Raw genomic sequence first — 10,040 nt, 5'->3', positions numbered from 1 at the left:
TGCCATGAGGGACTCTACAAAGACAACATTGAGATTTTAATAATTTCAATTTATTAAACTCATAAAATTAGATAACTGCCCTCTTTGCAAGTACAGTTTTCTACAATGGGATTGTTAAGCATATTTTAATTAGGCAGATAAGAGCATGTTTTAGTAAGTTAAAAACACTGTTAAAAATAATTCCTCCTGGGGAAACAGTCTTTAATTTTATCTCATAACCACCAACTGAATATTTTGACAATTATTTTATACTTAATCTGTATTTCCAATACCTGAATGCTCATTTGAACCTGAATTTCTCAATCTTTAAAGTACATAAAATGACATCTCTCTTTGGAGAAAGGGAAAGAAAGAAAAAGAAGGGGGGTAGGAAGGAAGGGAGGTAACAAAGATTATTTAAGGGAATCATGAGGGTTACAAGTGAATTGTTTGATTGTGTGAGTACATGTTATATATGTAGTTTACTGGCATCATGTAATAAAATAAAGTCTCTTCTTTTAAATCTCTTCCAGAATATAGAAGAAGAATGTTTCTATAAGATTCATGAAATTATTTTATATTCATTTTATAATGTCAGCCTTCAAAGAAGTCATCACCATACTTACTATTATTTTTCAGTGTACTATTTTAGCTGAGTCTTCGTTTTAACTAATTTTATCAGATTGTCTCTTGGAAAAATAAAAAGAAATATAAGGCATGATATAGTTAAGTTAGAAAAATCTAGGGTCTTTCAGTTTGCTTGTCTGTTTCTTGGCAGTAAATACACAGGGTCTCAGCTCTATTATAACTTTATGATATTTTGTTGAAAAAAAACCTGATGAGTATATTTCTGTTTCTGGTAGGTGAGTAGGTGAGTGAATGAGGCCTAGGATTTCTGAGTGTGCTTGACATCTCCTAAGCTGTGCACTTAGGTGATATATGATATATGGCCCCAGGATAAGTATTTCTTTCATGAAAGACAGTGGGGCTGCTGCCTTATGACTGCCAGTCTGCATCCCCAGGAGGCTGCTCTTCCTGTGAATGCCAGGTGTGAACCGGGAGGGGTGAAGGCAGATGATTTGTCTGAGTCTTAATCATAGGCAGAGCTAGAAATTTCTTTGTCAAGATAAGAGCCCAAAAGGCTGGCTCCCTTAGGCTCTGATCCAAAGGTGAATAGTGAACACCACAGTCCAAGAAGAATGTATGTCTTGTTTTCTCTGAGAATAAGATTAATAGAATTTCAATACCATTGCTCTTAAGGGTCTTATTAAACTGGCCCAGAACCAAAACTAATTAAGCAGCTTCCACCAGTTTGCGGCATGTGTTCTTCCAGTCCAGTCTTCTAAGTATAGCTCTGCCCCATATGATTTTCAAAACTCTGCACACTGAATTTTAATTTTCCTCATGCATAAGCTATTGGGTGGGCAAGATGTCCAGTCACACGTGCAGTAGACTGAAACAAACCAATGCATAAAACTCATCTGTGAGCATTTACAGGTATATCAATATTCTTGTCACTCTCAATACCTTGGCCATTACAGTTGGAGAGTCTCCCTTTGATTGGGAAAGTCAACTCTAGGGCTGGTTATTGTTTCACTAATATTCTGTTGGTAATGTGCCACTTGGTAAACTTGCTTCATGAGTTCCAGAAAGCATTTGGCTCCCAACAGTACAAAGAACCATTGCAAGCATTTTTGGTCAGTTTTGATTAAATGCAGATTGTAGGATTGTTTTGCAAAACCACATTATTCTTTCAAATGTTTCTTCAGTAGTCGCATATTACTTTCTAATGATAATCATTTGCATTTCCAGAGCCCTTTTTTGCCCCTGACGTTTTACAACAAACTTCAGAATTCATCTGTCTTCACTGTGCTTCCTTCTGGTTTGAGCGGAGGCCTGTATGTAGCTCCTGGGCTTTGCATGGCCACCTGAGTAAGTGGCTGCAAAGGAAGGGGAGGAAGAAGCCCATGAAAACCACCCAGCTTCGGCTCTCGAGAGGGTGATGTGTAAAGCAGAATGCTAACATTCCCCATCCTTTATGCAGAAAAAGAAATTTTTTTGAAGGGTACGCTCTGAATTCTCTTTCACCACCATTAAAAGAAATGCTTTTCATATGAGTGTTATTGCTCTTAGACGTCTTACATAACACAAAAGGTAACCTGAAGGTTAGGCGATTCCGTTGAATGTTTGGGCCCAACCAGCTCCTAGTTTTTCTTTTATTGTCTGCCGCCTCCGCCCCCACATAGTTCTTTCTCACTCCAAGTCTGGTGGTCCATGGCGCACTCTGCAGATGTTTCTCCCACACGGTGGAATCATTCCCTAGTGTGTCTGTGCACTTCCAGGCTATGCTCATATGGGAAAAGGAAAAATTGGCAAGAAATAATAAATTTCTGGATTGGTCTTATTTCCTTTCAAAAGTGCTGAAACAGAAGAAAATAAGTTGAGACCTATTCACCTTTCCCACACTGCTAGCTATAGAAAGTAGTATATAAAGTGATTTTTAAAAAAATTGTTAAAAGTAAATAAGTAAACAAATAATGCTACTATGCCATCTTCCAGGAGTCTCAGGAGGGTTATTCTGTATTAGAAAACTTGGTTTAATTTTGTTTAGATTGTATTGTTTTAAAAATGAGAGTGAGAAACTGCATACTTAGAAAATTAGGATGTCTGTGGTATTTACTGCATACAGTTCGTAGACTGCATCCCATAATTATGAAACAGTTTTCATAAAGAAAATGAAAATGCCCTGTCTGCACAGGAGATAGGGGACCTGTATGCTGAAAAAGCAGGCCTCGGGGTGCCTAGGTGACTCAGTGTTTAAGCCTCTGCCTTCGTCTCAGGTCATGGTCTCGGGGTCCTGGGATCGAGCCCTGCATCGGGCTCTCTGCTCAGCAGGGAGCCTGCTTCCTCCTCTCTCTCTGCCTGCCTCTCTGTCTACTTGTGATCTCTCTCTGTTATATGAATAAATAAAATCTTAAAAAAAGAAAAAAAGGAAAAGCAGGCCTCATAGAGAACAAAAGAAAACAAACACTTTGATTTTCTCTACTACCAACTATTTATTTGCCCTCGACCGACATCTTACAGAGCGTCCATAATTTCCCTGGTAACTCTTTTAGTAGTCTCAGTTATAAAAATATTCTCGGTTCAAAATGAATATGTCAATGTCTATGTTTGAAAAATAGCTCTGAACTTCACTAAAACTAGGTCTGCTCATTCTCTAGCATCCCACTGCCTTGCTGAGGGTGAGAAAAGTGTAGTGAATGTATGTGTGTGTGTGTGTGTGTGTGTGTGTGTGTGTGTGCGCAGAGGGGTACTGGGGGTTTAGTCTTAGATTCTTTTTATTCCATCACATCTTCTCTTTTTCCTGAAGACCAAAGCTTAGTCATAGTTGAAGCAGAAGGGAAGAAAAGAGTCAGGACAAGGGTGATGTCTCCCCCCAGGAGGGATTCCTTTTAACTAATCTGAGAGAAGGTGTAGTGTGTTATAGGGGATGACAATATAGATTTTGGAACCATTGCTAGTTGTATGACATTGTGTAAATCACTTACTCTCTCGCTCATTCAGTATTCCTAGCTGAAGAGTAAGGATAACACCATCTACATTATAAGGTTGTTTTGAGGATTAAATGAGTTAATACAAGGAGAGTGCTGGGAATACAGTAAGCTCTGTAAATTTTTTTCCTGCTACTACAATTGAAGAAGCAATGTCCACGGGATACAGGTCTGTAAGTAAGGGCAGAAGTATAAGTCAAAGATACACATTTGGGGGTTGAAATCTACAGATGATGTTACAGATGCTGCTAATACTATGAGATTGGATAATGGCACCAACAAGGGAGTGCAGGCAATTACGATGTTTAAGGACTGAGTTGTAAACCCTGAACACTGAGAGGGCTAGGGATTGTGGAGATAAGAAGACCCCAGGAAGAGCGGCATATGACTGCAGGGAAAAACTAGGTTAGGGAGGTGTCCTATAAACAGAGGGGAGAAGTATTTTAAGGAAGACAGTGTGATAATGGTGTCAGATGCTGCTGAAGAGTCAGTAACGTAGGGGTGGTGAACTGGCTATGGAATTTGACGCCATTGGCATAATGTGACTTTGGTAACAACGATTTCAGTGGAGGCGTGGGGTGGGGGTGGGTGCAGGGGGTAGGTAACCTCCAATTGGAGTATGTTCAAGGGAGAATGGGAAGAGAAAAATTAGAAACAATGATTATAGACAACTCTGAAGGGAATATGAGATAAAGTGAATGGAGATGAATAGGGACAGCTAGAAGCAAAAAGGGAGTGAAATGAACTCCTTTTTAAAGTTGGGGGAAAATAGCACCCTTTTCTGCATGTTGACAGGAATAATCCAGTAGACAGAGGAAAACTGAGAATTACTGAAAAAGATGGGAATTAGGACACAAGCACAGAGTTTAGCCCTATTTAAGAACATGAGCAGTGTATTACTGGGAACAAGTTTGGGTGGTGGTGGTATGTCAGTGAAGTTCTCTTTGATGGCTTCAAGTTTTTTGTTTTCAGTGAACTAAGGAACAACATCATCAATCAATACTGAGAACATGTTTCAAGTCTGAAGGATACGAAACAGTCATCGTGGAGTGTGGAAGAATGAATAGGACCGCAGAAGTATGGTTGCTGGACAGAATTAAGAGCTTCCTTCAGGGATGTAATCATGATAGGTGAGACTAGTTCCTTGGTTGTGTGTTTTTCTCTATTCTTATTCAATGACAAAAGTGTAGATGGAAAGAAAAAACTACAGTTGGATTTAATCTTTTTTATGATTAATAAGACCAAAACAGTGATTATAATGACTGACCATGAAATTTAACCATCTAAGAAAGTAAGTAAATCCAGAAGGAAGGGAGAGACAATGGAAAGGTGGTAGAATCGCCTCACAATCCAAGGTAGTGAGCTGGAAAGACAAGATGCAGAGATCAGAGATGACATGTTTAAAGTTGAAAAGATGACAGAATTGCAGTTATTGGTAAAGGCAACATGAAATGAGAAATAAAGGTGCTAGGATACTAGGAAGATCAGTTATATGGATACTGAATTGCCAAGAATCACGAGAGCACTATTGGAGAAAATGACAGTAAGCTACCAGTAAAAGTCTTCAAGGGATTAGGGGAGTGATCCATGGAGTGGTAAAAACTGCCCCTAGGAAATTGACCTGTAAAGGATTTATGAACAGGATTTACAAGATCTTCTAAAAGAGAGAAGATGCAAACTGATTTTGACATTTCTTTAGGACTTTTTTTTTTTTTTTAATTCTCAAAGACCTATGGAAATAAGATTTCATTTTATAAAATTTTCGAAGTCTCTATTCCTTCAGAGAACTGTAAGGAAGCCCAGTTACTGCTAGCTGAATTTGTCAGCCAATAAAATGTTAACAAACTATCAGCAATCGACCTCAATTCCCTGGCTTCCACACCACTCTGGGGTCTCAGGAGGATACACAGTGAATTTCAATCAAGAAATCCAAATAAAGCTAACTTTTATATTTCATCTTTGCCTCTCCTATATTCTAGTACAGAAAGGTAAGCGCAGAAGTTGCATTTTTCAAGCTGATAGGTTACATTTCTGAAAAACTAAAATAGTTCTGTAATAAATGCTGTTTATTATTCACATTTAATAATAAATTAAAAACCCAAATGTTTTCCTGATACAGTAAGCAATTTCCTTTTGTGTTCTGGGACTTTCCCTGCTGTTCCACAGGGCTGACCACACTCACATGTATCAGATAACCTGAATTTCCTGAGTTGTCTATGTACTCCCTGTACTCAATTCTCAAGTACGACATACACAGTGAATGGTTGGTTGGTTGTTTTTAATTTTAGATGAAATACCCATTAAGGTACTTCCTGAGATTTTTCACTCCAAAAAAAGTAAAAGGAAGGCCAAAGAAATCTATCAAATAGTAAGTCAAAATGTGGTGGTCCTAATAAGAACAATGAAGGTAAAATAGACCACTCTTCATATAAAACTGCTTTAATTTAATTGTAGTAGAAATAATGGAGGGAAAAGATATGGAAGGAACAGAATAAAATACGGAAAGCCAAGAAAGACAGTAAGTATTAAAAAGGGAATTATGTTTGAAAGACAGGAATTATAGTTTGTAAATTGTTTGAGGATTCTTGAAGGGATGAAGGACATTTCATTTTTTGTATTATAACTTCATTCTAAGGTTGTCCCCATTGACTTGATTCCAATGAACAAAAAATTCTGAAATAAAACCTCATTAGTCCATTATTAATCCAAGTCCAAATTTGATCATATTTTCAAGAGAAATGGAGTTTTAGTACTTAAAAATATAGAAGTAATTTAGGGGTGCCGGGGTGGTTCAGTTGGTTAAGCGTCTGCGTTCAGCTCAGGTCACCATCTTGGGGTCCTGGGATGGAGACCTGTGTGGGGCTCCCTGCCCAGCAGGGAGTCTGCTTCTCCCTTTCTCTGCTCCTGCTCTCACTTGTGCTTCTCCCTGTCTCTGTCTCAAATAAACAAAGAAAATCTTAAAAAAAGTATAGCAATAATTTGGATTGACTGCTCACTGGAAGGTCAGAGTTACAAAAAAGCAGAAACACGATCTGGTCCAGCGCTCACATTTGTGTCATGAAGGACCTGGGATAACAGATGACCAGACTGGTTTGGGCAGCTTTTATTCTAAAGATTCCTCAGCAATTTTCTAGCTCTATGTGTAAAAATCAAGGCATTTCTTTTGGGAAAAAGTTACTTTTAAGTGTTTAGATGTGGTCCCAGGTATTTTGCTGCAAACATTACATAACATTCATATTTCAAAGAAACAGAAAAAGAGTAGTTTATTTATAGAGAGTGGAAAGAACATTTCAGACTAGTCAAGGATCAGTGATCACAAATTCAAAAGGAAACTTCTGGTCACCAGAAGTACTACTGGGGACAAGACATCTTGCTAAACAGGAGAGGATATATGGATCTCCTTTCCCTTAGAACAAGGATTTTTACAAGTTAGAGTGGAAATAATCCTCCTGGGGAGCTATTTATTTACGAAGATGCCAGAAGTCTTTAAATCTGAAGTGGAGCCCTGAAAGTAGCAGGGTGTTTTGATGCAGATAAATGTCAGCCCACAAACTGAGAAATACTGTCTCAGTCAAATGCCATAAATGAGATTTAACATCAAGCCACTCAACATAGGCTTTTCATGCATGAGAAGCTAAATCTCTCACATCTAGGAACTACAATGTAAGTCTTCATCACTTGAACAGACTCTTGAAGTGATCAGTGTTCAAAAGCATGAGGATCTCAAAACATTACATCAAATTTTTATCAATTTACTCTAAGGGTTTTTAAGGCGCTTACACATTAGTTTTTATATTCACTAAATTTGTATGCTTAGCATTTAAAATACGAAAATTTCTTACTTCCATTTCCAGTACTTCAACATAGGATATAGTACACCAGTCTTAAAGAATGTGAAAGAATTTCCTGTCTTTAGGACACTTATAAATGCATTACATAGGGTGTATTGGAGAGTGAGTGTCTAAACTATTGATCAGAAAGAAATGATTTCTCTCTCTCTCTCTCTCTCTCATACACACACACACACACACATCCTTATGTATTTACCAAAAATCTGTTTTATTATATTAGTAGACTTATGTAATAGTATATTCAAAAGTATTTCCAAAGATAACATTTTTTAAAAAATGAAAATAACAAAACCATGTGAAGAAAGCAAATTAACAAAAACAGACTATGAATCACAGACCTTTACCCCTGAAACAAATAATACATTATATGTTAATAAAAAAATTAACCAAAACAAAAACCCTCCATACTGACTATCTAGATTCTAGAATATTAAGAATAACATAAAGAGAATAATTTTTCTTGATACGTATTAAATACTTTAATCAGTTGCTTAACTGCTTCTATCCATAATAGCATTTCACTGGTACTTCTCTGAAGATTTTTTTCCCAATATAGTCCATTATTTTGAACTTATATCATTTTGAGTCTTGTCTGTACATTTTTAATTGTGAAAATTCTCTTTATTAGGTATTCAGTAAGCTCAGAAAAATATTATATGATAATGAAATAACATGATATAAGAATGATATATTTTTTTTAAAGATTTATTTATTTGACAGAGAGAAATCACAAGTAGACAGAGAGGCAGCCAGAGAGAGAGAGAGAGAGGGAAGCAAGCTCCCTGCTGAGCAGAGAGCCCGATGCGGGACTCGATCCCAGGACCCTGAGATCATGACCTGAGCTGAAGGCAGCGGCTTAATCCACTGAGCCACCCAGGCGCCCAGGAATGATATTTTTTGTTCTATTTTTTCTTATTGAAAAATGTAAATATTTAAGTGCAATAATTAGAATAGACTTTGTATTTTTGTTTTCATCCAGACTGATCTTCTTGAAATGTAATTTATAGAACAAGACTCATCAGTTTTTCTTTCTTTCTTATTATCTTTACTGTTTCATCATTTTTATTGTTTGTATATGCTGCAAAATTATAGGCCTTCTCTATTTTGCTCCTTTTTGGTACATAATGTAAAATCATCCATTTAAAACAGGAGCTTCATTAATAGTTTTTTTTTAAAAAACCCACAAATGAAGACATTCTCAAACTTAATGATAGGATTTTAAAATTAAATGTCACATGAGGTTTGAACTCTGAAAATTTAATTTGTTCCGTTTTCTCCTTTCATAGGAATAAATTTTAATATCTCCCTGCTTGTAAACTCTGTTTTAAATAAGTGAGATTTGCTTGTAGCATCAATTGCTGAAGTTTTGTCACTTCATTAACTGATATTTGCCTAAGGATTTCTAACTAGTCTTGAATAAAATGCAATCAAGTTTAGCAAACTCTACCATGTACTTAAATATTATTGGATGACATGGGATGGTTTACAAAATTGTTCTTTAATGGCTCGCATGTTTCTAAAATCTTTGGGATATCTGGGATACATTTTCTATTGTCTTGTTGGTGTATTCTTTTGTATTGAACATCACCTTCACAACAAACAATTTTTTAGATAAAATGTAACAGTATATATAAAATATTTTTCAATTCTAAAAATATATCTTTTTGAATACTATTACTAAATATATGTTTAACACAAACAATTTCAAAAACATCTCTTTACCAGTTTCATTTTTTAAAAGATTTATTTACCTATTTTTAGAGAGAGTGAGAGGGAGAGAACATGAATAGGGGGTGTGTAGAAAGGGGTAGAAGGAGAGAATCTCCAGCCGACTCCCCACTGAGTGTGGAGCTTAACATGGGGCTCCATCTCACGACCCTGAAATCATGATCTGAGCCAAGTCAAGAGTTGACACTTAACTGAATGAGCTACCCAGGTGTCCCAACTACCATCAGTTTCTTAATTTAGAAAAAACACTGCTTTTATCACTATTTTATACTCTGCCAAATCTTATATAATATCACCACAAAACAAAAATATTTGTTATCTTTATTATTAAAAATTTTAATTGACACAGGAGTACCAGCTATTTCACATTTGGTAGGATAGACTAATAAAAACTGGTTTGAGTCCATGAAATGGATGAAAATATTGGCTTATTCTTGGTATTATCTGATTTTCCATTGGGAATATCAGACGACACTGAGATAAAAGTGGTATCATTGAACTGACTGCAAAGTTCTTCAGCTAATGGAGCTAACACATTACCAGCTACAATTTCAGTTTTTGTTTGTGCACAGGAAAATCTGTAGTAGTTACAAGTGAAATGAACTTATTAGAGTATTTTATTTTATTTTTTTTTAATTTTAAAGCTTTTATTTATTTATTTGTCAGAGAGAGAGGGAGAGAGAGCGAGTACAGGCGGACAGAATGGCAGGCAGAGGCAGAGGAGAAGCAGGCTCCTTGCCGAGCAAGGAGCCCGATGCGGGACTTGATCCCAGGATGCTGGGACCATGACCTGAGCCTAAGGCAGCTGCTTAACCAACTGAGCCACCCAGGCGTCCCTAGAGTATTTTAATCTAGGTAAAGTCAAGTTTCAGAAAGTATGCACACCTTCTATAGTCATGTGTTAAACTGTCACCTTTGAACAGATTCTTCT

This window comes from Mustela nivalis (assembly GCF_964662115.1).
Source record: "Mustela nivalis genome assembly, chromosome: 12".
Taxonomy (NCBI): Eukaryota; Metazoa; Chordata; class Mammalia; order Carnivora; family Mustelidae; genus Mustela; species Mustela nivalis.
The sequence above is the reverse complement of the archived record's forward strand: the minus strand, read 5'-3'. Positions refer to the sequence as shown.